The following is a 25,775-nucleotide window of genomic DNA, read 5'->3' as shown; positions in this document are numbered from 1 at the left end:
CTAGTAATTACGTATCTTAACAAAATCGACACCATCCTGAAGAGAATGAAAAAAAAAAGAAAGAAAGAAAACGAGATGTGTATATCTATATTATACAAAAAGCAAAAAAAAAAAAAAAGATTCAAAACTCGTGCATATTTCTTTAGTCCCACGAACACGTGCAAGTTTTACAGCACACACACTTAACCTATTCTTTTTGATGTCGCATGATTTAAAAAATCACATGTCGGGATTCGTATTAACAATTTTACGTTTTAATTCTATTACGTTTTGCCTGTTCAATATTACGATCAATATTTAAACAAAATCATTCGATTTTAATTAAGGCTCGAAAAAGCTATCTCATGATCAAATGAATAAAACTATCACAATATTTACAAATTTTGCAAATTACAGGATAACCATTAGGAAATTTTTTTAAAACCATTTTTTACCTACTTTGGACCATTTTATATCATTTATGATTATATGCTGGGAAATGATTTGTATATTATTAAATTTTTACTGTAAAAATTTATTTCTCTACTGCATGCTAAATATTATTTTCTGCTGAAGAGGTTTTGTTTTAATTTAAATCATTCTTAACCCTATAAACTTTCCTTAAATCAAAGTATTTAACTTGCATTTATTTTCGTAACTAGAATTTTTATTTATTTTTTAAATTCTATGAACAAATTTTTAATGTTAAAATTTATGTTTAAATGGACTTTTGTATTATGTAATATGATAAAAAAAACATGAATTTTCCAATAGATTTTAATTATTTCAATTTATCTAAAAAAAATTTGATAAATTAATTTGAATTTTCGGATTCTGTTTTTTTTTTAAATTTTTTTTTAAGTAATCAGTTTTGAAGTTTCTAATTTTAAACATTTAAAAGTATTCAATTTTATGCAAAGATATTACAAGGTTAAGAGACATAAAAAGTTTAATGCCTAGAACAATGATGTTTATATAACAATTACTACCAACAATTGCTGTCAATATGCCTGTCTAAATACTTTGGCATGTGGCCCTTCACTCAAAAAGGTTGTGCACTGCTAATATATAATGTCTCATAGTTGCAGTTATTAGAAATGAAAGAAAGGCATTGATTATGATTGCAGAAATAAAAGGCGAATGAAAATTTAAAAAAAAAGATCATTGAATAATTTGCTTGAATCAGGAATTAATCTTTAGCAAAATTTAGTGTATACATAGCTGCCAACATGGATAGGAAAAAATCCAGTAGATTTTACGAAATAATATAAATCTCATGATGATTGTTGCACAATGTACTAAATATTTTACGCATATGGAATTTTAGGGATTTTTATAGTCATCAAAATAGAAAGACAGCAATATTTTCCCGATATGATTGACATTATACATAACAATGTAAACAATTACAATTTTCGTAACATAAACAATTTTTTCATTATTTCGAATAGTAATATTTATTTGATTTATCAAAAATAGTTAAAAGATTTTTTTTAATTTAAAAAGATAGTTCTGATAATTAACACATAGAAATTAACACATAGAATTCTGAAAATAAACACAACAAAAAATAAACACATAGCTGTCAACATGGATAGGTATAAATCCAGCAGAATTTATAAAATAGCATAAATTTCATGAAATTGCATGCACATTGTCATAAATATTCTACACATAATAGGAAAACTGCACTATTTTCCAGTTATGATTTAAGACTTGACATAACTTGAAATGTTATGTATTATGTTTACTCATATTTCGAATATTAATAGGCATTTAATTCATCAAACGTATTTATAATATTTTTTTTATTTCATTTGAAAAGAGAGCTGAGAATAAAAATAAACTGAACATTTTAGAACAAAAAAGTTGGAACATTTTAGAACAAAAAAGTTGTGAACTGTGAACATTAAATGAGTTTCTCTTTATTTTGTATCAGTAATACTTATTTAAATATTTAAGCAAGCAATAATCTGCACAAAAATCCTATTTCAATAAGGATTTTTTTTAGAAAACTCCAATTTTAGGTAATTTTTTAAAATATTCTAAAACAAGGAGAATTTTAACTAAACCATTAGAAACAGGCAAAATCCAGAAGTCTACTGAAGAATAAATATTAAAGGAACAATAAAAGGACAAATTTCGATTTTTTATAAAAATTTTTTTGAAAAGTGCGATTCTTTTAAAACTGGTTTAATGTTCCTTCCTAATGTTCGAGTTAATGTTCCAAAAATACTCAAAGAATAAACAGATTAATTACATCCAAAACACGATATTTCCATTGTAAATATTAAATAAACAATAAAGAAAATATTTTTGTAATGAGTTGAAACCTGGTTTCATGTTGAAATCTGCGCGTTATATTCTCAGAAAATAACTTTTGAATCCTTCAAAATATAGAACATTTAATGGTAACCAAGCAGAATGCACAGCACAAACTGTGGTGAAATATTCTTAGTTTTTAAATTCAGGGGGAAATTAAATTAAAATTTAATTTTAGGGGGGCCTGCAGTACTAACACCTCTAATTAGTTTTGAAATACAGTCGAATCGCTTACTTAACGAGTTCGGCATTGAAAGTTGAAATTTAAATGAACAAATTCCAAAAAAAGTTTTTTTTCCTTGGAATAATAAATTGACTCGGCTATATATCAATAATTAAAATAAAAATTAGTATAAATGCAGTGATTTAATTACCTGAGTGAACTTTTTTTGTATATAACAGCAAAATATAGGCTTCGATAAGCAAGTAAGCAAATTTGGATAAGGGCGAGACTAACTCTAACTATCACAAATACTTTAATAATGAAAAGAAATCGGAAAAAAAATAATTTTTTATTTTCAATATTGGCGACCGTTAGGCGACGAATTAATAGACAATTTTCTTATAACCAATCAGAAGATTTTGAAGGTGCGAAATTGTACAAATCGGAGTTTTAGCTGTCTTTAACGTATAGATGTAACCTGATTAGTTGATTACTGAAACAGTAAAACACGAGGCTTAATTGCACCTGCAAAGAAATTTCATCTGCCGTGAGAAAAGAAATAAAAAATAGGCATAGCTAAAAACGAATATAAAATTTTACTTTTATTTTTTTAGGGTTAATAATGGAAGGTTTAGTTCGATGATTTTAAAGCAGACGATTTTACAAAAATGGTTGCAATCTTTTCATAGCCTATAAAAAAATGAATAATTTTATAAAAAAGTTAAAAATAATTTTTGCACAAATTTATTTTTTTCATACATATTATATTCACAAGCTAAACTAATATTGATTAAAAATCACTATTTTTCATATCGTAACGAATGAAATAAGATTTTTTTACCAAATTTTCACAATCTTATTTGTTTCTAAAATTAATAAACTGAACTAATTTAGCTGGTTAACTTGTCAAAAATATTGCAGGAAACAACAGCAGCATACAACATCAGGTGTTACTATAGAGCTTTACTGTTTTTAAGCGATTAAAACCAGTTTGCAGATATTCGTGTATCAATTGGGTAAATTAGAAGATATAAAATAAATTCGACGATATATTATGTAAACGTAGAATATTTATTATATTATAATAATTAGACCTAATTATGAGACACTCTGCTGTGTTTTGCACGAGGCAATACTTTTATATTTAGACAATATGTTTTTATTTGGGAGATTTTTTTACGCACTTCCTATTTGTATTTATTTTTAACATATTGCATGACCCACTGATACACGAACATAAGCAAGTGCAAACCGGTTTCAGTCGCATAAAACACAATAAAGCTGTGTATAGTATCGCTTATCCTTTATACAGTGCAGTGATGACTCAGGGCGATCACCATCCATGGAGGTGGACCGGGTTCGAACCCTAGTCTGGTCGATTCGAATTCCGGCTTGCAGCGACTACAGTGCTGACGTGAAATATCCTCAGTGGTAGACGGTTGATTGATTTGTTCATTTACGTCGCACTAGAGCTGCACAATGGACTATTGGCGACGGAAACATCCCTGAGGATGATCCGAAGACAAGCCATCACAATTTTGATCCTCTGCAGAGGGGATGGCACCTCCGCTTCAGTAGCCCGACGACCTGCACGCGAAGTCGAGCACTTTACGATAGAACAGTTTAACGAGGACCTACACCGCACACCCTCGGTCACTACGCAGACTGATCCAAGCGGTCACCCACCCGCGCACTGACGGCAGTAAGTGATGCTTGACTTCGGTGATCTGCTGGGAACCGAGTCTTAACGATCAGTCCACTGCGGGACCAGTGGTAGACGGATCAAGGGTTAGAGTCCCCAGGCTAACCGTTGGAGGTTTCTCGTGGTCTTCCTCGCCATGCAACGCACATGCGGTTAATTTTCATCAAAAAGTCCTTCACGAAAGCAAATTTCTACCACTACTTGATCCAGGAGTTCCCTCGTCTTCTGGATTGGGTTCAAAATGGTAAAGGATACGAACATGGGTAGCCGTAAACTGAAAATTCGGTCGGCTGTTCAACGACGGTTATAAACTATATAAAGTGAAGTTTTAAGATTTGAAGTATTTAAAAGGGGCTTTGCTTGATATAATGATGTCCAACCACTTAAAATAATCGTGATACTTTTCAATTCTATGAAAAGGTACTATACTATTATTAATTACTATTATAATTAGTATTAAGGGTATTATTAATAATAAGGCAAATACGCCAACTAGTTCCTTTTTCTATATTCCCCCTATTATTAACATTTTTCACTGATTACGTGGCTTAAAAGACGAATATTTTTAGAATCGCCTTAAGTATAAGAAATTAATTAATTTTTAAGGAATTTAAAACAAAAATGATACTTTCCTTTAAAAAAGAAAGTAGCACTACAATCTACGAAAAAGTAGCGACTACAGTAGTTTCACTACTTCCGACCACTGAGTTTGTATGCAGGCTATTATTAAAGTTAAAATATGAATTGTACTTAGTTCGCATTGGAGTATTGAGGAGGGAGCAGCATTCAAACCTGTTTCGTTACTAAACTTTTACGAAATTTTTTAAAATTTAATTATTTTAATCGTGTCTATAAGTCAGAATATCATTTTATTTTTATTATATGTTCGGGGCTAAAAAGTCGACCCATGTAGCGTACGCGAGACAAATTTTTGGGACCCTTAGGTTTAACCTTTTTTTCTCCTATAATTTTTATTTATTTAAATATAAAAGTGTTTATATGTCTTTTCATTTAAGAAAGCATATTTAAAATAAAAATAAATAAGAATAAACTATAATAATACTTATAAATAATAACTAAAATAAGTAACAAATAAATATGATTTACATTATGTAAAAAAAAATTATCGTATTTTATTAATATATGTTTGAAATTTATTTCTTTTTTTAAAAAAAATCATTGTTTTTCCTAATTTTTTAAGATTTATTTTCAAAAAATCCATTTTACCCATAAGACCATGGCCTAATCAGGCACTGGTTTACTGCTATCAATGTTCAATTCTTGGTTTTGTAATACCGAAACCAGCACAGAAGACTAGAAAACTCCCGGATTTAGCATTGGGGTGAACTAGAAGAAATTTTTGATGAAGAAAGTTAGCATTTGCGTTATATGGAGAGGGAAACCATGAATACCACCCACGGAGTCTAAGGGCGAATGAATTCTTTTGATCATTTGATTTAATTATAATAGCAAATGATAATATTTATTTTTTTATAACCATCGTCGAACAGCCGATCCAATTTTTGGGTGAACGACTACTCATCTTCAACTCCGTAGCCTTGTCATTTTGATCCCAATCCAGAAGACAAGGGAACTCCTGGATCCAGGGACTGTATATGGACTTTTTGATGGAATTAACCCTCATGTGCGTTGCATGGAGAGGAAGACCACGAGAACCTCCCACGGTTAGCCTGACGGTAAGGGGACTCTAACCCATGATCCACTGAGGATATTTCAAGTCAGCACTGTAGTCGGTGCAAGCCGGATGCGGAATCCGTATTGACCATCGCCGGGATCGAACCCCGGTTCAGCTCATTGGAAGGCAAACGCTCTATCCCAGGGGTTTCCAACCGGCGGCCCGTGAAGCCCTTTTTTGTGGCCCGCGAACTTAGTTGTCATTTTCTTGCGGACAATTTTCGTAAAAAATCTATATGGGTTTAAAATACTTTTCTTTCGTTAAAAAAAACCTAATCTCTTCGTTTCTAGTGACATTTAACACACAAAAAAATGATACTCAGCAAAATTATTTGCAATGTATGTTATTTTGCTTTCTAATAATATTAAAACAAAAATTATATTTAAAAGCAAAATTCTTATTATATTAAGTTTCCATTCGAATGCAAGTACACTTCCTTGGTCCCTATTGCAGGCGCCAGTGCAGCTTAAGTGTAGATGTCAGTTGTGTCTTCATTTTTTCTGAAAATTTGTCTTTCTTTCGTGGCGTTTTTCTCTAAACAAGTTTATGCTTTCTAATTATTCAATTTATTTTTATTTTATACTAAATAATTATAATGAGCGGAAATGATAGTGAAAATCGAGCTTTCAATGATGGTTGGGAAAAGGGGATTATTTAATGTGTCAAAATAACCAAGCAAATGATATCAGTGCCTAAAGAATATAAAACAGACTTTACTCAACGCTGAAATGGAAGTGTCAAAACTGTAGAGGAGGAAGTATAAAGGATTTAAAGAAGAAATTGAAACAGGAATTTTTACCTAATTTTCCCATCATCTTTATACGCCGTTTCTCTTGCTGAAGAAAAGAAACCATTTACCAATGGCAATTTAGTAAAAAAATGTGCTATTGAAATAGCGAAGGCTTTTGGTGATGAAAGATTAGCCGAGAAATTCGATTCGGTGCCGCTTTCTGATCAAAGGAGAGTCATCAGGGGCGGATTCAAAAATTTTTCCTGGGGAGGGTCATGGACTCAGATTTCCGCCCCCCACCAATTAATTTTTTTTTATAAAAAAAATTTTTTTTTTGAATGTTTTTTTAAAAAAAGAAACTGGGGTTTTTAATGCTAGTCTTCTCATTTATTTTTTTCATAATGAACAATAGAACAATACATAAATAATTCAAGTTTTCAAAATCTTTAAATAATAAATGTAATGCGTTTTTTTAGAAACTTTGTCGATGATTTTTTCAACATCCAAATCAATTTCTCGATGAATATTGCGAGTCCATTTAAATCGTTCTTGATTTTGAGTTGCTCTAAGCCTAGTTTTGAGACGTCGAGGAGTTGAAAAGGAACATTCTGCTGTTGCTGCACTAACTGGCAGAGTTATTCAAATTCTCAACAACATATTGATTGGTGGCTACAAATCAATGTCACAGGCATTATTAATCTTGGAAAGATCGTTGGGGAAAAAAATAGATTTTTCCCACCTACCTAGGTTTATATTTCCCTTAAATAATTTTTAAAATATTTTATTTCTTTTGTAAACTATTAAAAAAATTATTTTTATTTTATTTTTCACTTTTTTTTTGGGGGGGGGGGTCATGACCCCCCCCCCCCGCTAAAATCCGCTACTGCGAACAGGAGGTTTTAGTGCTTAACTTTTGTTTGTTGCTGTACTTTATCCTAGATGTAGGTAGATAAATGCTTTTGTTACTTTTAATTTTGACTAAGAATTAATACTTAAAGTATGTATAAATTAATCATTAATTTGTAATTTAAAAAGTAAAAATTTCAACAGTGTGTGAATATTGTTTGTAAAGAGATGGCCCCAGAAAAGTTATAATCCATTGCTCTCAAAAGTGTCGATTCGTTTCTGATTTAGTGTACCCACCTTATTTATCAGATTAACAATTAATTTAATATGATACAACTGGCAGGTAATCATTAAAAATAAACAATTTTAAAGAACGTTTATTTCTTTGTAAATAACTTCGTAAAACCACCGTCTTCCAAGTATTCATTCTAAATTCGAAATTTTGATAATTCGAAGATTTTTTACCTTCCCTTCTGCTTTCGAAGAACTAAGAGTGTATGTTGTGTAATTTTTGAATAAATGTAATTATATTTCAATACTTTAAAAGTGAGGAATATCATTACTATTTGAGTTCTTTTTTAATGACTTTAAATTCTCTTTTCAAGCAAGCACTTTTAAAAACTGTGATTTAAATACAATTATTTTTAAATGTAATGTTAAAGAAAAGTATATGTTCTTTAGAGTTATAAAATCGTTTTAAAACTGTTTCATAGAAAGAAAAAAGTAAAAGAAAAATTTTGTTCGAGAATGAAAACGATTTTTTTTAACGTCTTTTTATAGACTCCTGATTACAGCTGTAAAATTTGATAAGTAAAACATCTGCTAACAAAAGAGGCGTTATTGTAATTACCCTTTTATAAAGATATGTAGACCCCGTTTTGAATTGGAACAAAATTTGATGCAAAATGAAATTAAAAATAGTCGCCAAGGATGAGAATATGGTTTCACAAAAAAAAAGGGAGAAAGAAAACTAATAAGCAAAAAATTTTTTTTCTTTGTCAAGATATCTTACCCTTCAATTCCCACGGAATTTCTGAAGTAAAACTTCTAAAAATCTGTTTCGGATGTATCACAAATAATGCTCTGAATTTGATTTTAAATAATTTTGGCCGCCATGACATATAAATTCGTTTTTGCCATAAGCTTCTATCACCTCAAGCAATTCATCGTCGTTTTTCTTTTCTTTTTTTGTTCTTAATGTGATACACATAACGTTTTTCATTTAAAGTTAAAGTGTTATAAAAATTTAAAACTTTAACCTTTTTAGTCTACCTATATAAAGTGGTTTTAAAAAACATTTATTTTATTATTATTTGTTAACAGGAACTGATTTACAGGTGGGTATTCGTTCCCAGAACCCCAACTCGAGCTTGTAAGGGCTTCCAAATTTTTCTCAGAATTTTTTCAGTAAAAAATATTGTTGTATATTACCAACAATAACAATTTTCTTTTAAAAAAGTTTTTTTCTCTTTAAGTTAAATCGGTTTGTGATTATGTTATTTTAGCATTAAAGTTAACTTTCAAGCAATTTACATTATATTGTCAACTTTATTTTAAAATGTTAAATGCATACAAGAAATATACTTATTAAATGGAAATGAAATTTTTAAAAAGAAAATATATTTCCAATAACGATATGTTGAACAAATTATGAAAAGAACAAGCATTTAAAAACTGTTGCGTTAATATTTTATATCGCTCCTCTCAAATCAAATTAAAATAAATAAATTCTTTTATAAAAAAATGCTTTCCAAATTACTATTTTCAACGCTTATAAAAGCTCTTATAAGTTCATTTCGAAATAAATCATAATTTAGCTTATTTTATTCATTTTCAGCTTATTTATATACACAAATTTAAAAGTAGATTCGATACGGCACAAAGATTGAAAATTTAACTTTTGGATATAAAACCGAATTTAGAGGGAACCCTAAATAATTATTGTTAGTTAATTGACACAAAATAATTATTATTAATTACTTTTATTATAGAATGAAATATTTTAAAAGACCTGTTTATGTTTAATATTTAATCAATGAAAAAACATAACCTATATTAAAATCTAACGAATCAGAAATATCCCTAAAATCTTTGACAGATAGTGTGTCAAAGAGTGAAATGATAAGTGACCCATCATTAAAATAAATGAACAAAAATTCACAAAATATAAAAAACTAAATAAAAAAAAAAGAAGGATTTACAATCCCTGGCCAAATTATTAGACAAGATTCTATGTAAAATCTTCAGTATCAGGTGAACTTTAGTGTTCGGATGAAACCGGTTTATACTTGTTTACGCTCGTGTATTAATTGGTTAACACTGTAATACAATACGTTAAAAATAAATACAAATAGGAAGTATATTAAAAAATATCCTGTATAATAACTCATTACATGTATGTTTAAATATAAGAGTATACTCGTGCAAAACATGTCATTATTAAAACATTACAGTGCATCTAATCATTTGGTCTAATTATTATAACATACTAATATAATACCTGTGTAATAAATATTCTATATTTAGATAATATATCATCAAATATATCCAATTGTCGAATTTTTCATTATATATCGTCTAATTTCTCCAATTGATACACAAACGTAAACAAGTATAAACCGGTTTTAGTCACGTATAATATGGCCACGGATTGTAGTTATTACTTTGCTGGCTCAAAAACTCTTCCTTCAGAACAAATTCGGGTCAAACTACCCTCATGATGAAAGGTCATGGTCCCGCAGTGGACTGATCGTTAAGACACGGTTCCCAGCAGATCACCGAAGTCAAGCATCACTGGCTGCGGTCAGGTGACCACTTGGATCAGTCTGCGTACTGACCGAGGGTGTGCGGTATTGGTCCTCGTTAAACTGTGCTACCGTAAAGTGCTCGACTTCGCGCGCAGGTCGTCGGGCTACCGAAGCGGGGGTGCCATCCCCTCCGCAGAGGATCAAAATTGTGATGACATGTCTTCGGATCATCCTCCGGGATGTTTCCCAGACCGTTGCCAATAGCCCATTGTGCAGCTCTAGTGCGACGTAAATTAACAACAACAACAACATGATGAAAGGTCATGATCAACTTTTGCTCATAAAAAAATTATTTATAAAACATAGTTTTTAATTTGTCAAAGTTTGTAATTTAAGTAAAAAAAATATTGATGTAATGTAAACAGAGGGCATATATTATAAGCTACTAGATAATTTGAACTTTGAAATTATATTACGTTAAAAAAAATTTATCAATAAAAAAACTGTGCATGCCTTCCATGTTTTTCCCAACTACACCCATAAGAAGATTAAATTAAAACATTTGCTTACTTCCAAAGATGATAAATTTATAAGTCTCCTTGATATTCAAGTAAAATTTTTATACAATGGTTCAAGTACGTTTAATAAGAAAAATAATAAAATAAAATCAATTAAGGTAAATAAAACAATTAGGCTAATTGAAAAAAATTAAGATAGTTAAAAGGGAGAAAAAACTTCTATAATAAACTAAAAAAACATCTTAATTATGTAAGAAAGAAAAAAACTTGAATAGACACAACGGAAATCTCAAGAGTCAGTCAACAAAAGAAATATTAATAAAACTCACATCATATTTACAGAAATTTTTTGTTCCAAGCAATTTATGATCAGACAAAAGGCTATTTCTGTTGATACCTCCGAAGTAAGGCAATTGAAAGACATTTTCCCACAGTGAGGCGACTATTTCACAATTCTGTGGGTGGTAGTATGTATACGAAAGTGTTGATATTTTCATCAGTGGAAAAGGTGTTTTATTGGTCTTTTTGTTAGAAAAGTGAAGAATAAACAATTATTTTGTATTTGTAAACATTTCGATTAGATTCAGAGGGCCCAAACTCCAAATAAAACTTTTAAAAAAAAATCGGATCTGAGGTACTGCGTATTTAGCTTATACGTAAATCCGGCCTTGGTTGGGTTCGTTCGTTCGTTGTAGTGGGAGTCTGAGTCCTTACGGTCCTTTACCCATTCATCCTGAAATTAAACTAAGAAACATACATGACAAAATTAAAATTTGGGGAGCAAAATGGAGTTCTTGAGAGAGAAAAAATGACACTTTGCCATAATTCGGCGATAACAAAATAAGAAGTAATTAAAAAGTACGTGAAAAAAGGTAAAATTAAAGTACAGTGGGAAAATAAACACTTTCTTTTTTTTCTTTCTTTATCAAAAATTGGGTGCCTGGGCGGCGCAGCGGCCACTACCCCATACATCATGAAAATTATTAAAAACAATGAGTAAAAACATTTGAGTTAAGCAACATTATGGTAGCTTTAAAAAGAATTACCCACTTTGTTTGAATAATTTACAGTTGTGAGTTGAATTTACAAATATCAGAAAATTAACAATTCTATTGGGAAATAATGCTTATCAAATTAATAGAGGAAATATTGAGAGTTTTTAAGAGTTCTTGGAAAGTTCAGAGTTTATAGTTTTGTTTATGCTATTTCCATCTGCTCTAGAAACACTGTATGATAATTCACAATTATTGACGATTCACAGGGAGCGATGATGCATTGATGATAATTATACAATGATCGATGATTCTATGCACGATGTTTCACTGTGTATGAAAATAAACACTTATGAATATTTACAGTATTTACATAATGCATACAAAAGGGGGGTTAAAAGAATGTGTAAGTAAGTGTGTTAAAGAAGAGACCAGGCCATCCTGGTAACTAAGAATCGTGCCTCTACACTTAAGTTACAGGAATTAGCAACCAAGGATGCAAACTATCTTTAAATGCACTTTGAATTTGTCCGTAAATTATGCTTAAATATTTTAAGCAATTGATCATTTGTATAAATTCAAATTATATTTATACTGATCAAAATACAGCAGGTTTGAATAAAGTTTTTTTAAAAAAAATACTGTGTTCTAATACCGATAAAAAGATAGTGGGTTCGAATATGCCTGTAAAAAAGGTTCAAGTACTGATAAAAAGAAATATGTGAAAATGATGCTAAACTAGTGGGGCCCTAAGCTGCTGAAAATGATGGGGCTCTTACAGGTATATTTATATACTACATCTAAAGTAAATTGGTCCCGCAGTGGACTGGTCGTTAAGACTTGGTTCCCAGCAGATCACCGAAATCAAGCATCACTGGCTGCGGTCAGTGTGCGGGTGGGTGACCATTTGCATCAGTCTGCGTAGGAACCGAAGGTATGCGGTATCGGTCCTCGTTAAACTGTTCTACCGTAAAGTTTTCGCCTTCGCGTGCAAGTCGTCGGGCTACCGAAGCGGGGGTGCCAACCCGTCTACAGAGGATCAAAATTGTGATGGCATGTCTTCGGATGCTTCCCAGACAGTCGCCAATAGCCCATTGTGCAGCTCTAGTGCTATGTAAATGAACTACTACAGAAACAATATGAAAAAAACTATATATATACTTTATGTTACTTAAATGTGTAACTATAAATAAATAAAATTAATTCAGTAATTAGGTATTTCTGTTTTTGTAATTTTGCATCTGTTTGTTTGCAAACAGATCTGGTATTTCTGTTTGTTTGCAAAATGAAACGAAATGTTCCTCAAAAAAGTATCATAATTTTAAGAAATGAGAGCTGTTTAATGATTTTTAACGAAACTCGCAGAACGTTTGTAATTATCAAAACTTCTGCTGCAGAACAATGAATACAACAACACTGCTTGCTGAAATTTCGAGAAACTAACCTTCTGGAACTCTCGGCCATTTCGGTATTTTGCTTTATTGAAATTACATTAATTATTATTTGAAGACTCAATTTAGGCTTATAAACCTTTATCAAGTAGAAGGACAAATAGAACAGTTTAGTGAAGGACATCACGATGTTGTAGTTCATTTACGTCGCACTAGAGCTGCACAATGTGCTATTGGCGACGGTCTGAGAAGCATCCTTGAGAGTGATCTGAAGACACGCCATCACAATTTCGATCTTTTGCAGAGGGGATGTCTTTTAATCGGACCCTTCACAAATTTGCTTATCTTCATTATTGTTCTGTTAATTGAATAAACCCTTCCCAGGACAGAAAACAAGAAAGATGGATGTAAACGAATTAAGTTTTATCTTCGGCAGACGATTCTTCCATCATTCGCCCGAAATGAATATTCTGCTTTCAGCATAGGCTAAATACCAAATATTTGTTTGTTGCGTCTCTAATTTAGAAGCAACAATTGCAGTTCATTTTTGAAAATTTAATTTTTTTTATTAAATTTTGCAGTGTTGAGCATAATCTTGTAACTATTTACAATTTAAGAACTCATTGAAAAAGGTTTTTGCAATAACCGGACCCTATGTGCACAAATTCATAAAAGCGGACCCCAGTTGAAACAATGTGCGTAATTTTTTCACAATTTCACGAAAACCGGACCTTTCACAAAATATCTGGACAGACCCCTGAGTTGACCTTTTTTAAACCAGTCTTTGTTTGACTAAATATTCGATTTTGTCATGATTAGCGAAAAACCAATTGTCAGACAGAAATTTTTAAGTTAAAATTTATAAAAATAAACAACTCAGTTAGTAAACAATGTCTTGACGAGATAAAATTATGCATGAATTATGTTTAAAAACGATTATGTCTATCCCCTGCTTGCGTTATGGCAGCCCTTAAAGAATGTACACAGAAACAACGAATTTTTTTCTTTCAACATATTTTTATACACAATTGAATAAGATTTTATAAAGAGTCTAATATATTGTTTTCATGTTTGCAATTTTTAGCAAAATTGCCGTTTTAAATGGATTACAATGTCTTTCTGCTTAATCGATTATTTAATCGTTCTGCACAAATCAAATTTTCAAGTAACCAGTTCATTGATAACAACTGAGCTGAATAAAACAAAATTCTAAAATTTGATTACACTTTGAAAGTTCAGATTTACGCTTAGTTGTTCATTGAGAAATAAATTTTGGTTCTCCATATATCTAGACATTGCAATTTATGTGCTAGTTATCATTATATTAGGATTTGATGATCTGCTAATGAAAAGCCCCCATGACAAGTCATAGCTGGAAAAAAATTGATATCTTAATTTTTTTAAAAAACAGTTATTTTTACATCCAAAGAAGACATTACCTTTTTTTTAGAAACAAGCTTGCTTCACAACTTCTAAATAACAAAATTTAGCAGGACAATTTTATTGTACTTAGTGTTATGCTTAATCTCGTCTTTTCCCCGTTTAATTATAAAATAAGCATCTAATAGCAGCCTTGTTTTGTAAATTTATTTATTCATAACATATTATAGGGGAGAGTGGGGTCAGTTGTAACATTTTTTACTTAACTATTTTTAACTAACAAAAAATCCAATATATTATTAGTATTAATTGACAGACAAGTAAAGTAGACTATCCTCTACTAGAAAAGAAAATAAATACCTTATTTTAAATGTTATTATATTAGTTATTAACAATTTTTGACAGTCCTGCACTTGTTACAACTGTCCCCACTTACGGGGTCAATTGTAACAGTTCATTAATTCAACTAAAACATAGTTAATTATACATATCATCATAGTTGTGATATATTTTTTTATTGATCAAAATAGTAGGGATATTTTAGGAGTAAAAATAATAATAAGCAGAGACCTAAAGGGTTAAACTTTTAACTTTAAGGGGTTAAAAATTTTAATTTATGCTGTGAAAGGTGACAAATAAAATAATGCACATGCAACATAATATAAATGATATAGGAAACTATTGGTGGTTCTTAAAGAAAAAAGTAATAGTTTGTAAACATAAGATTATTTATTTTCAGCTGTTACAATCGTCCCTTTACTTATTGTTACAATCGTCCCCAAGACGCCATTTCAGCCTCATTTGTTAAAAACAATGCTAGTTAATTAACAAAACTAATCTTTTTTTGAAATGTTAATTAAGGTGTCCACTTACATATTCAGTTAATAATTTTCATTTGTTTAAACAAAATTACTTTGTTACAATATAATATTCTAATAGCAAAAAAAAGTACTTACGTAGCGTGAAAATATCTTTTGTGATGTAACTCTTTCAAAAGTACATAAAAATGGTTGCCAGCAGGGGTGTACATGTAGATTTATTCAATACACCTTGTGCGCCACCTAGGAACCAAATCTAGAACCCGACACTCGAAATTTTTGCTCTGTTACAATCGTACCCTGTTACAATTGACCCCATTCTCCCCTATATAATTAACTGTTACATGTAATTAATTATTGGGTGTACAACTTAGTTCGGACCGTTTTTAAAAAATGATCTGCTGTTATGAATGTTACATAGTGACTGCTGGTTTCAGGGAGGTTAAACATCTGTATCCAGTTTATATCGCTTTGAGTTTCATACAAAAACCTTGTTTTTTACTTTGTTGAATATGTCAAATTTTGCGGTAGGTTTTATGTTTCTGCTTTAATTGGAAGAAAAGTGCAGCTGAAGCGCATCAAATGCTTGTAGAAGTTTATGTTGACAATGCTCCAATTGATAAATCATGTAGGGAATGGTTTCGACGTTTCAAGAATGGTTAATGGTGAATAAAGAATGGTAAATGGTGAATGATGAATGGTGAATAGTTTTGTATACTATGAAATGCTACAAACTAGTGATTCCATTACGGGCGATGGGTATAGGCTACAATTGATTCATTTGAGCCGTGCATTACGAGAAAAAACGGCGGAAGCCATTTTATTTTTTAATTCTTTTTTTATTATTATTCCATTACGCTTTCTTTGCTGGATTTCACACACAGAAAACATCCCAAGCAAGCTAGAATATCCAAAATGTTGCAAAAGAAATCGAAAAAGAGCAAGTAAAATGATTTTCCTGGATTTTTCCAGTTTTTTCCCATTTTCCCAATAAAAAAAACACTTATTTCGTACATGCAGGACCCTCTAGAATATCGAAAAACGCATTAGAAAAATAATATAGTTTAAAATAAAAAGAAAGAAAGAAAATTTTTTGAAAATTTGTCCGTCCCTGGGATTCGAACCCAGGACCCCTACCTCCAGCAGCGAACTTGCTTGTCTGGTGGCCTACTATCCAGTCCACGGTGATGCGTGAAGCCTATCACAGTTTCGCTTCAAAAGCTCTCTCCTCTCATCTTCGTAATATACCTTTAGGGGCCCACTGTGACCCCCCTAACTGGCCTATAAAAATTCTCTTCAGCAGCCTTGATCGGACCATAGACTCCAACCTAGAGTCCGAGTTTGAAAATTATATCTTGATATTAAAAGGAGCTAGGGGGTCTTGAAATTTGAACCTTTCTCGAGCCATTTTAATTTTTTATTCTTTTTTTTATTATTCCATTACGCTTTCTTTGCTGGATTTCACACACAGAAAACACCCCATGCATGCTGGAATATCTAAAATGTTACAAAAGAAGTCGAAAAAGAGCAAATAAGCAGATTTCCTTAATTTTTCCAGTTTTTTCCCATTTTCCCAACAAAGAAAAATTATTTCCTACATGCAGGACCCTCCAGAATATCGAAAAATACATTAAAAAAAATTATATAATTTAAAAAAAAGACAAAAACAAAAGTTTTTTTTTGAAATTTTGTCCGTCCCTGGGATTCGAACCCAGGACCTCTCCCTCCAGCAGCGAACTTCCTTGTCCGGTGGCCTACCTTCCAGTCCACTATGATACAAGAAGCCTACCACAGTTTCGCTTCAAAAGCTCGCTCCTCTCATCATCGCAATATAACTTTAGCGGCCCACTGTAACCCCCCTAATTGGCATATAAAAATTCTCTTCTGTAGATTTGTTTGGAACATAGACCCCTACTTAGGGTCCGAGTTTGAAAATTATACCTTGATATTAAAGGAACCTAGGGAGTCTTGAAATTTGAACCTTTCTCGAGCCATTTTATTTTTTTATTCTTTTTTTCAAATTCCATTACGCTTTCTCTGCTGGATTTCACACACAGAAAACACTCCATGCATGCTAGAATATCCTAAATGCTACAAAAGAAGTCGAAAAAGAGCAAATAAACTGATTTTACTGGATTTTTGAAGTTTTTTCCTATTTTCCCAATAAAAAAATTATTTCTGCAATATATATACGACAGTTTATCATGCGTAAGGTGTTCTATGAGTAGAATCGTGCATCTTTCATTGTTAAAGAACGCATAACGGAATAATAATAAAAAATAATAAAATGACGGATTGGGGTTCGAAATTCGAAGCCGTCTAACTCCCTTAAATATTAAGTTATAATTTTCAAACTCGGACCCTTAGAAGGGGTCTATGTTCCACACACGTCTGCTGAAGGAAATTTTTATAGGTTAATTAGGGGGTGCAGGGGGCCCCTCAAAGGTCTATTGCACAGCTGATCGTGAGAGGTCTTTTGAAGCGAAATTGTGACAGGCTTCTGGCGTTCGAATGGTCTGGTGGTCAAGACACCGGACTAGTAACTAACGGCAGCGGCGAGGGGGCGCAGGTTCGAATCCCAGCAGCGGCAACTTTTCCAAAATAATGATTTTTTTTCTTCCGCTTATTTTGCATTATATTATTTTTTCAATGTGTTTTTCTATATTTTAGAGTATCCTACATATAGGAAATATTTTTTTAAATAGGATAAATGGCGAATAATGGATAAAAACTGGAAAAATCCAGGAAAAATTGATTTATTTCCATTGTTTCAAATTGTTTTTACAATATATTCGACTGTTTATCATGCGTAAGTTGTTCTATGAGTAGAATCGTGCATATTTCTTTGTTAAAGAACGCATAACGGAATAATAATAAAAATATAAATAAATAATAAAATGACGGATTGGGGTTCGAAATTCGAAGCCGTCTAACTCCCTTAAATATTAAGTTATAATTTTCAAACTCGGACCCTTAGAAGGGGTCTATGTTCCACACACGTCTGCTGAAGGAAATTTTTATAGGTTAATTAGGGGGTGCAGGGGGCCCCTCAAAGGTCTATTGCACAGCTGATCGTGAGAGGGCTTTTGAAGCAAAATTGGGACAGGCTTCTCGTGTTCGAATGGTCTGGTGGTCAAGACACCGGACTAGTAACTGACGGCAGCGGCGAGGGGGCGCAGGTTCGAATCCCAGCAGTGGCAACTTTTCCAAAATAATGATTTTTTTTCTTCCGCTTATTTTGCATTATATTATTTTTTCAATGTGTTTTTCTATATTTTAGAGGGTCCTACATATAGGAAATAATTTTTTAAATAGGGAAAATGGCGAATAATGGATAAAAACTGGAAAAATTGGTTTATTTCCATTGCTTTAAATTATATTTACAATATTTTAGACAGTTTATCATGCGTAAGGTGCTATATGAGAAGAACCATGCATCTTTCTTTGTTAAAGAACGCATTATGGAATAATAATAAAAAAATAAAAAATGAAATAAAATGGCGGCGTTGGGTTCGAATTTCGAAGCCGTCTAACTCCCTTAATTATTAAGTTATAATTTTCAAACTCGGACCCTACGTAGGGGTCTATGGTCAAAACATGGCTGCTGAAGAAAATTTTTATGGGCCAATTAGGGAGGTCTCAGGGGGCCCTTAAATGTATATTGCGAAGATGAGAGGAGAGAGCTTTTGAATTGAAACTGTGGTAGGCTTCACGTATCACCATGGATTGGATGGTAGGCCACCAGGCAAGCAAGTTCGCTGCTGGTGGGAGGGCTCCTGGGTTCAAATCCCAGGGATGGATACTTTTTCAAATTTTTTTTTTTATTTTTTATTTTAAATTATATTATTTTTTTAATGTGTTTTTCGATATTCTGGAGGGTCCTGCATGTAGGAAAAAAATTATTTTATTGGAAAAATGGGAAAAAACTTGAAAAATCCTGGAAAATCAGTTTATTTGCTCTTTTTCGACTTATTTTGTGTCATTTTGGATATTCTAGCATGCATGGGGTGTTTTCTGTGTGTGAAATCCAGCAAAGAAAGCGTAATGGAATAATAAAAAAATGGAACAAAAAAAAAAAAATGGAGCGAGTAAGGTTCAAATTTCGAGACCCCCTAGCTCCCTTTAATATCAAGGTATAATTTTCAAACTCGGACCCTACGTAGGGGTCTATGGTCAAAACTTGGCTGTCGAAGAAAATTTTTATAGGCCAATTAGGGGGGTCTCAGTGGGCCCCTAAAGGTATATTGCGAAGATGAGAGGAGAGAGCTTTTGAAGCGAAACTGTGGTAGTCTTCATGTATCACCGTGGACTGAATGGTAGGCCACCAGACAAGTAAGATCGCTGCTGCGGGAGGGGTCCTGAGTTCAAATCCCAGGGACGGCCACTTTTTCAAAAAAAAATTTTGTTTTGTTTATTTTAAATGATGTTATTTTTTAATGTGTTTTTCGATATTCTGGATGGTTCAAAGAAGTCTCTTGTTGTCTGGATTAGGTTCAAAATTGCAAGGATACGAAGTTGGCGACGGCGTTTATAAAATAAAATTCAATTAGTAATAATTTTTGAACGCTACAACTGTATTTATACCTAATCACTATTTATTTAATATTTTGATTATTTCTACTAAATTATTCAAGAAAAATGTCACTGAAATAGTTCGCTGTTTATAAAAAATATTTCGGTTTTTGTAGTTTTATTTCTCCACCTTATTTTTAATTTTACGTTGGCAACTTAATGTTAATTGAAATCAGCTTCGTTTCTTTTCATTCCTGTCTGGCAAGTCTTGCAAATGAGCGCCTATTTTTGAGCGCGTGAAATATGTCGACTGTTATTTCCAATCAGTATAGTTTTAAAGCAAATAAAGTGTTTATTTAATTGTAAATAGTATGTTGTGAAGTTTTGTACAGTTTATTTTCTTATTCATATGTATGATTTACTTTTAAAAAAAAGGACAAAATTAATTCGTCAAGAGATTAGTTTACTATTGAAGTTTGTGAAATTTAACCAGCCAAAAGAAAGTTTCAAATGATTATACTTAATCATTAATGATTATATTTTGAGAAAGCTTAAAATGATTATACTTAATGAAACATCGGTGTGAAATGAGTTTGATTGCAGAGAAAACTGTTACTGTTCTTAAACTATTTTATTTTTTTAATTACGTATCTAAATATTAATAAAATTGAGTTTCGATCGATTTATGTGAAGTTAAAAAGTCTTAAATATATTGTTTGGATTTGAAACTGGTGGCATCAAGCTAAAAATAAGCATTTTGATAAAAAAAAAGATTCTGGATAGCTTCAGTTTTTAGATATTGTATATGTAAATTGTTATATTTATTTGTATTTATTTTATGTGAAGGTAAATTATAGTATTCATTTACGTTCTAATTATATTTCGACGAGGTGAGGCGAAAGAAAGTTCATTGTAGCGGTGTAAGATGGTGTCCCACCTCGGTAGAGGTAGGGTAGCCCAGTGAGTATCAGGCAGTACAAACCTCTCTTCTGTGTGCTATTATTTAAAATCTAACGTTTCCTCATTTTTTTAAAAATATTTTTTTCTAATGTGGAACTTATGCCTTATTTGTTCCTTCTTTACTCACCTTTTTTTATTTTTAATTTCAATGTTTTTTTTCTTCTAACTAATATCCACTTTGTTTTGCCTGCAATGCTTTTGTCTGGGTGGGGCGAAAGAAATTCATTGTGGCGGTGTACGATGGTGTCCCACCTCGGTAGAGGTAGGAATGAGACTTTCAAAGTATCAGGCAGTACAAACCTCTCTTCTTTGTGCTATTATTTAAGATCTAACGTTTCCTCATTTTTTTAAAAATATTTTTTTCTAATGTGGAACTTATGCCTTATTTGTTCCTTCTTTACTCACCTTTTTTTATTTTTAATTTCAATGTTTTTTTTCTTCTAACTAATATCCACTTTGTTTTGCCTGCAATGCTTTTGTCTGGGTGGGGCGAAAGAAATTCATTGTGGCGGTGTACGATGGTGTCCCACCTCGGTAGAGGTAGGAATGAGACTTTCAAAGTATCAGGCAGTACAAACCTCTCTTCTTTGTGCTATTATTTAAGATCTAACGTTTCCTCATTTTTTTAAAAATATTTTTTTCTAATGTGGAACTTATGCCTTATTTGTTCCTTCTTTACTCACCTTTTTTAATTTTTAATTTCAATGTTTTTTTTCTTCTAACTAATATCCACTTTGTTTTGCCTGCAATGCTTTTGTCTGGGTGGGGCGAAAGAAATTCATTGTGGCGGTGTACGATGGTGTCCCACCTCGGTAGAGGTAGGAATGAGACTTTCAAAGTATCAGGCAGTACAAACCTCTCTTCTTTGTGCTATTATTTAAGATCTAACGTTTCCTCATTTTTTTAAAAATATTTTTTTCTAATGTGGAACTTATGCCTTATTTGTTCCTTCTTTACTCACCTTTTTTTATTTTTAATTTCAATGTTTTTTTTCTTCTAACTAATATCCACTTTGTTTTGCCTGCAATGCTTTTGTCTGGGTGGGGCGAAAGAAATTCATTGTGGCGGTGTACGATGGTGTCCCACCTCGGTAGAGGTAGGAATGAGACTTTCAAAGTATCAGGCAGTACAAACCTCTCTTCTTTGTGCTATTATTTAAGATCTAACGTTTCCTCATTTTTTTAAAAATATTTTTTTCTAATGTGGAACTTATGCCTTATTTGTTCCTTCTTTACTCACCTTTTTTTATTTTTAATTTCAATGTTTTTTTTCTTCTAACTAATATCCACTTTGTTTTGCCTGCAATGCTTTTGTCTGGGTGGGGCGAAAGAAATTCATTGTGGCGGTGTACGATGGTGTCCCACCTCGGTAGAGGTAGGAATGAGACTTTCAAAGTATCAGGCAGTACAAACCTCTCTTCTTTGTGCTATTATTTAAGATCTAACGTTTCCTCATTTTTTTAAAAATATTTTTTTCTAATGTGGAACTTATGCCTTATTTGTTCCTTCTTTACTCACCTTTTTTTATTTTTAATTTCAATGTTTTTTTTCTTCTAACTAATATCCACTTTGTTTTGCCTGCAATGCTTTTGTCTGGGTGGGGCGAAAGAAATTCATTGTGGCGGTGTACGATGGTGTCCCACCTCGGTAGAGGTAGGAATGAGACTTTCAAAGTATCAGGCAGTACAAACCTCTCTTCTTTGTGCTATTATTTAAGATCTAACGTTTCCTCATTTTTTTAAAAATATTTTTTTCTAATGTGGAACTTATGCCTTATTTGTTCCTTCTTTACTCACCTTTTTTTATTTTTAATTTCAATGTTTTTTTTCTTCTAACTAATATCCACTTTGTTTTGCCTGCAATGCTTTTGTCTGGGTGGGGCGAAAGAAATTCATTGTGGCGGTGTACGATGGTGTCCCACCTCGGTAGAGGTAGGAATGAGACTTTCAAAGTATCAGGCAGTACAAACCTCTCTTCTTTGTGCTATTATTTAAGATCTAACGTTTCCTCATTTTTTTAAAAATATTTTTTTCTAATGTGGAACTTATGCCTTATTTGTTCCTTCTTTACTCACCTTTTTTTATTTTTAATTTCAATGTTTTTTTTCTTCTAACTAATATCCACTTTGTTTTGCCTGCAATGCTTTTGTCTGGGTGGGGCGAAAGAAATTCATTGTGGCGGTGTACGATGGTGTCCCACCTCGGTAGAGGTAGGAATGAGACTTTCAAAGTATCAGGCAGTACAAACCTCTCTTCTTTGTGCTATTATTTAAGATCTAACGTTTCCTCATTTTTTTAAAAATATTTTTTTCTAATGTGGAACTTATGCCTTATTTGTTCCTTCTTTACTCACCTTTTTTTATTTTTAATTTCAATGTTTTTTTTCTTCTAACTAATATCCACTTTGTTTTGCCTGCAATGCTTTTGTCTGGGTGGGGCGAAAGAAATTCATTGTGGCGGTGTACGATGGTGTCCCACCTCGGTAGAGGTAGGAATGAGACTTTCAAAGTATCAGGCAGTACAAACCTCTCTTCTTTGTGCTATTATTTAAGATCTAACGTTTCCTCATTTTTTTAAAAATATTTTTTTCTAATGTGGAACTTATGCCTTATTTGTTCCTTCTTTACTCACCTTTTTTTATTTTTAATTTCAATGTTTTTTTTCTTCTAACTAATATCCACTTTGTTTTGCCTGCAATGCTTTTGTCTGGGTGGGGCGAAAGAAATTCATTGTGGCGGTGTACGATGGTGTCCCACCTCGGTAGAGGTAGGAATGAGACTTTCAAAGTATCAGGCAGTACAAACCTCTCTTCTTTGTGCTATTATTTAAGATCTAACGTTTCCTCATTTTTTTAAAAATATTTTTTTCTAATGTGGAACTTATGCCTTATTTGTTCCTTCTTTACTCACCTTTTTTAATTTTTAATTTCAATGTTTTTTTTCTTCTAACTAATATCCACTTTGTTTTGCCTGCAATGCTTTTGTCTGGGTGGGGCGAAAGAAATTCATTGTGGCGGTGTACGATGGTGTCCCACCTCGGTAGAGGTAGGAATGAGACTTTCAAAGTATCAGGCAGTACAAACCTCTCTTCTTTGTGCTATTATTTAAGATCTAACGTTTCCTCATTTTTTTAAAAATATTTTTTTCTAATGTGGAACTTATGCCTTATTTGTTCCTTCTTTACTCACCTTTTTTTATTTTTAATTTCAATGTTTTTTTTCTTCTAACTAATATCCACTTTGTTTTGCCTGCAATGCTTTTGTCTGGGTGGGGCGAAAGAAATTCATTGTGGCGGTGTACGATGGTGTCCCACCTCGGTAGAGGTAGGAATGAGACTTTCAAAGTATCAGGCAGTACAAACCTCTCTTCTTTGTGCTATTATTTAAGATCTAACGTTTCCTCATTTTTTTAAAAATATTTTTTTCTAATGTGGAACTTATGCCTTATTTGTTCCTTCTTTACTCACCTTTTTTAATTTTTAATTTCAATGTTTTTTTTCTTCTAACTAATATCCACTTTGTTTTGCCTGCAATGCTTTTGTCTGGGTGGGGCGAAAGAAATTCATTGTGGCGGTGTACGATGGTGTCCCACCTCGGTAGAGGTAGGAATGAGACTTTCAAAGTATCAGGCAGTACAAACCTCTCTTCTTTGTGCTATTATTTAAGATCTAACGTTTCCTCATTTTTTTAAAAATATTTTTTTCTAATGTGGAACTTATGCCTTATTTGTTCCTTCTTTACTCACCTTTTTTAATTTTTAATTTCAATGTTTTTTTTCTTCTAACTAATATCCACTTTGTTTTGCCTGCAATGCTTTTGTCTGGGTGGGGCGAAAGAAATTCATTGTGGCGGTGTACGATGGTGTCCCACCTCGGTAGAGGTAGGAATGAGACTTTCAAAGTATCAGGCAGTACAAACCTCTCTTCTTTGTGCTATTATTTAAAATCTAACGTTTCCTCATTTTTTTAAAAATATTTTTTTCTAATGTGGAACTTATGCCTTATTTGTTCCTTCTTTACTCACCTTTTTTAATTTTTAATTTCAATGTTTTTTTTCTTCTAACTAATATCCACTTTGTTTTGCCTGCAATGCTTTTGTCTGGGTGGGGCGAAAGAAATTCATTGTGGCGGTGTACGATGGTGTCCCACCTCGGTAGAGGTAGGAATGAGACTTTCAAAGTATCAGGCAGTACAAACCTCTCTTCTTTGTGCTATTATTTAAGATCTAACGTTTCCTCATTTTTTTAAAAATATTTTTTTCTAATGTGGAACTTATGCCTTATTTGTTCCTTCTTTACTCACCTTTTTTAATTTTTAATTTCAATGTTTTTTTTCTTCTAACTAATATCCACTTTGTTTTGCCTGCAATGCTTTTGTCTGGGTGGGGCGAAAGAAATTCATTGTGGCGGTGTACGATGGTGTCCCACCTCGGTAGAGGTAGGAATGAGACTTTCAAAGTATCAGGCAGTACAAACCTCTCTTCTTTGTGCTATTATTTAAGATCTAACGTTTCCTCATTTTTTTAAAAATATTTTTTTCTAATGTGGAACTTATGCCTTATTTGTTCCTTCTTTACTCACCTTTTTTAATTTTTAATTTCAATGTTTTTTTTCTTCTAACTAATATCCACTTTGTTTTGCCTGCAATGCTTTTGTCTGGGTGGGGCGAAAGAAATTCATTGTGGCGGTGTACGATGGTGTCCCACCTCGGTAGAGGTAGGAATGAGACTTTCAAAGTATCAGGCAGTACAAACCTCTCTTCTTTGTGCTATTATTTAAGATCTAACGTTTCCTCATTTTTTTAAAAATATTTTTTTCTAATGTGGAACTTATGCCTTATTTGTTCCTTCTTTACTCACCTTTTTTAATTTTTAATTTCAATGTTTTTTTTCTTCTAACTAATATCCACTTTGTTTTGCCTGCAATGCTTTTGTCTGGGTGGGGCGAAAGAAATTCATTGTGGCGGTGTACGATGGTGTCCCACCTCGGTAGAGGTAGGAATGAGACTTTCAAAGTATCAGGCAG

This window comes from Parasteatoda tepidariorum, chromosome 7 (genome assembly GCF_982258835.1).
Source record: "Parasteatoda tepidariorum strain Cologne lab strain chromosome 7, Ptep-v5.0, whole genome shotgun sequence".
Classification (NCBI taxonomy): domain Eukaryota; kingdom Metazoa; phylum Arthropoda; class Arachnida; order Araneae; family Theridiidae; genus Parasteatoda; species Parasteatoda tepidariorum.
The sequence above is the reverse complement of the archived record's forward strand: the minus strand, read 5'-3'. Positions refer to the sequence as shown.